This window comes from Phragmites australis, chromosome 12, assembly GCF_958298935.1.
Source record: "Phragmites australis chromosome 12, lpPhrAust1.1, whole genome shotgun sequence".
NCBI lineage: Eukaryota > Viridiplantae > Streptophyta > Magnoliopsida > Poales > Poaceae > Phragmites > Phragmites australis.
The window spans coordinates 3,051,230-3,055,271 of record NC_084932.1 but is presented as its reverse complement, the minus strand read 5'-3'; the positions used below and the strand labels follow the sequence as shown (position 1 = coordinate 3,055,271).

At 52.1% G+C, this 4,042-nt stretch overlaps 1 pseudogene; it reads right to left on the bottom strand.

Moving 5' to 3' along the window:
- Nucleotides 1-521: 521 nt before the first annotated feature.
- Nucleotides 522-1,639, bottom strand: LOC133887288 (citrate-binding protein-like; annotated as a pseudogene).
- Nucleotides 1,640-4,042: the final 2,403 nt, after the last annotated feature.

The following is a 4,042-nucleotide window of genomic DNA, read 5'->3' as shown; positions in this document are numbered from 1 at the left end:
CACTGATTACTCGGCTCTAATAGTCAGTAACTATCAGTGTCAGTTATGAAACCGACACTAAAAATCAGCATCACTGCCGGTTCGTAGCTCCAACTGGCAGTGATAGGTAAACTATCACCGCTGTTTTTAAATTTTGGTTGTTGCCGTCAATAGCGTACCCATTTTCAAATTTTAGCCGTTGCCACCAATAGTGTACGGCATATTTCTAGACATACATATATAAATTTAATTCATAAGACGTCAAGTTTTATCACAGCATATATAAACAAGCACATATAAATTTAAGTCACAAAATATCAAATCTCATCATAGCATATATACACCACATATATGTCAAATTTTATTAACCAATTTAAGATTTCTTGCTAATCTAAGCGGTTTGAATTATGGCCTTTCTTGTTATATGAAGGTAACAAGATTGACGAGCTAATTTCATGGTACTTGTCGGTTGGACTGATGATATGGTTATTGATGAATCCGATAAGTTGTTCTTGAAGTGCGTTGATTTTAATAGGCAATAGTCAATCTGTGACCAGCTTGAGGAGCTACAGTTTCAAGAATTAAAAAAATCAATCCTTATGAATACGTATCGGACCTAAAAATTAATCATCAATATGTATGTCGCCTACCTCAGCATCGATCTCCTGGAGTCACACGTCTCAAATGAATCCGTGCATGAGGAAGATGAACAGGAAGGGTTCGCTAAACTGATCGGCCATTAATTAGCTTATTCACTTAAGAAACATTTGTGGCATATTATCTCACACCCGAGAAAAACATATTATCACACATTGGATCAGAGCGTGTCATGCACGAAGGGACCAGGACACGTCGATCACGGCTTGGTGTGTAGACGGCCACGTTCTTCCACCGCGACTCCATGCAGTTCGATGGCTGGTGGTGCCGGTGCGACTGCTTGTACACGCCTAACTTGAAGTAGTGTGCCTTCCCGCCGTGCCCGCGGGCATTGATCACCCTAGGCGTGCCGTCGACGAACACGGTCATGTCCCCACGGCGACGTCGTGGAGCACGTTGAGCCGGATCCACCGGTCGTAGACGTTGTCCGCGAGCACCTTCGTCAGCTCGTGGTAGTAGGTCAGGCGGCCGTCGTAGACGTGCAGCATCAGCGTGGTCGCCTGCGCCGCGGCACCGAAGATCAGCATGACGGACGCGCCGGCGGTCCCCGGCGGCACCAACACGTCGCCCTCGAACTGCCACACCCCCGAGCTGTAGATCACCTGCTCGATCGATAGCATGGTCGCATGCACAAAGCAATCACCGTAATAAGAGTACCCGCTAGCGATCAACGAGAAGAGATTATCGTTTCTTGTGTTGTTACGTTGATCTTGATCTCGGTGCGCGCACGCCGGGGTGGGTGGCGCTGATGGGCTTGTCGGTGGAGTAGACCCACATGCGCCGCACGTACGCCGCCGGTGAACTCATAGCGCTGGTCGAGCGGCACGTCCCAGGGCTTCTGCACCACGAACTGCGGCTCTCTCAGCCTGACGGGGGTGAAGCCGGCGGCCAGGCAGCCGTCAGCGGCGCACGGTAAAGACAACGCACAGACCACGACCACCGCCGTCAGTGACGTTAAGGAAAGGTCGTGACGAAACGCACGTGAAAAATCCCCGGCATCCATTGTTAAAAAAAAATCCTCGACAACAAACGCCGGCGGTTTCGAAAAGAAAATGTACTGAAAGTTATGCTTGCCAGCGGCCCAGCCCGTCCTGAAAGTAGATCACGGGCAGGAAACGCGATTTACGGCCCAGCCCGTTCCAGAAATTTTGCCTCCTACGGATAATAACCGTGATCTGACAAAATGAGTGGCCCGACCAGTGGCGGATCTAGAGGGTAGTCTAAGTGGATCTAGGATTACCTTAAGATCTGATCTAAGTTTGATTCAGTATGTGATGTAGCCTATGATTCATCTAAAGAAAAAGAAAAATCTAATCGGTGCCTACCAAATACTCTAGCACTGCATCCGCCACTGGGCCCGACCACCACTGCCGCGGTGGTACGGTCCGCGGGGAGCGGCAAGAACGACTAGCCGGCGTCAGCAACGCCGCCGCAAGGGCGACGGAGAAGGCTTTCCATCTTTACGGCCGGCTGACGTGATGGAGACGGCGCACGAGGTGGCCGTTTACATCGATCGCTTCCGCAGCCTCGACTTGTTCCAGGAAGGGTAACAAGGATTCTCGTCTCTCTTTTTTCGTCTTTTCTTTTCAAGAACAGGTGTGCTTTCTTGCGATTTTTCACGTATTCCTTTTGAGTTTTCTTGACGAGAAGACGTGAATTTCTGGCGGAGTTTTAATTTTGTTGCACGATTTGGCTCGTCTCTCCATTTTCCTCTGCAAATATTTCCACCAAATATAATGTTTCGCTATCCTTCTCAATCGTCCATTTTGTAAGTGCAATGAAATGTGATTCTTCCTTTTTAAAATTTTCTTGCATATTGCGTGCAGATGGTATCGCATGAAGATTAGTGCAATGTGGCAGGAGGACGAGTGCAGGGCGCCCATATCGCCGGTGTAGGTTCGTCTGCTATATGATCAATTGATTCCACTTTCCAATAAAAAAAACAAGAAGAAGAAGGTTGATTCAACTTCTTGGTCGCACAGCACGCATATCGAACTCGAGGCAATGCCACGGCAGTTTAGTCGTTTGGCAGTCCAACATCGATCATGGATTGCTTGCCACACAAACAATTTGAACTTCAGCGGTGCCCAGGAACCCGAGAGTAGATCCCTGCACGGCCATTTGACGGCGCCACTGAAGACGGCTTTGTAGGCAGATTGTGGACTGTACTCCCCACTAGCGCACCATCTCCACACAATCTGGTCATCTACCTCTGGCCGTGACTGAACACTCTCCAACACGGACCAGATCTTCTAGTATTCCACAATGGCCTGAACTGTCAGCCCTCCTCTGATATCACTGACCCACGTTCAGTTGTGCAGAGCTTCTGCCACCGTACGAGGCCGCGGCTGCGGACAGGCTGGGATGAAACAGGGTAAGTTGGGAGCCATCTCTAACAATCTAAACGCGGTTGCGTTCCCTACATGTGAGCTACTCCACGTCATCATTTTGCTCTATGGTCCGTCAGATATAAAATAAACGGTCAAGATGCCACCTGCCCTGGCTCTGATGAGTTCTCTAGATTCCTGTCTCTCTCTAGGCCCGTCTCCTTTTCGTCGCCTCGCTACGTTGTAGGACAGCGGAGGTCACCGGGATAACCCGCGACATCCGCGCGCTCGCTCTGGGACAGGGACAGAATAAGGTTGCGCACGGCTGCGGCATGGACCTCACGTGCGGCGGAGCACGCAAACGATTTACATGCACATGCTGGAGGAAAAAAGAAGAAGAAGCACCAGGCCGCTCGCATCCCCTCCGATGCCGTCGCCGCATCCATGTCGATCCAGTGACCATGATGGAGAAGTTCACCGTCGTGTAGGAGCTCACCCCTGTGCTAGTAGCGCTCAATCCAGTTGCGCCGTGGAGGAGTTGGCCCATGCGCTACTAGCACTTGACGTCGTCGAGCCATAGAGGAGGTCGCCCCCGTGTTGGTAGCGCTCGACGCCGTGGAGGAACTCGCCACCATGGAAGAGGTAGTCGCCATGGAGGAGCTCACCGCCTTGGAGGAGGTCGCCCCCGTGCTGCTAGAGCTCAATGCCCCCACCGCTCATGATCGCCATGTCCCCTCTACGGCCCGACCACTCCCACCGCCGACAATCCGCCTCAATGGATCGACGCACGCAGAGATAGTGGCAATGCCACCCCTCCTCCTGGTCGCTCTTTGGGCGCCAAAGGCGTGATGGCACAGCCATACGCGAGTGCGACGGACGGAGCCAGGTGTGAGAAGGCGGATGGAGGTCTTGAGACACGTGGTCCACGGGCGGCGCCCAATCATGTGGAGGATAGCCCCCTCGTGGAGGGGCTCCTCGCATCAGGGCGAGTTGAGCGCCGACAACGACATTGGTGCCCCGACAAGAAGCCGGCAGATCCGAGGAGGGCAAGGCCCCCACAATGGCGGCGGGCGGAGGAT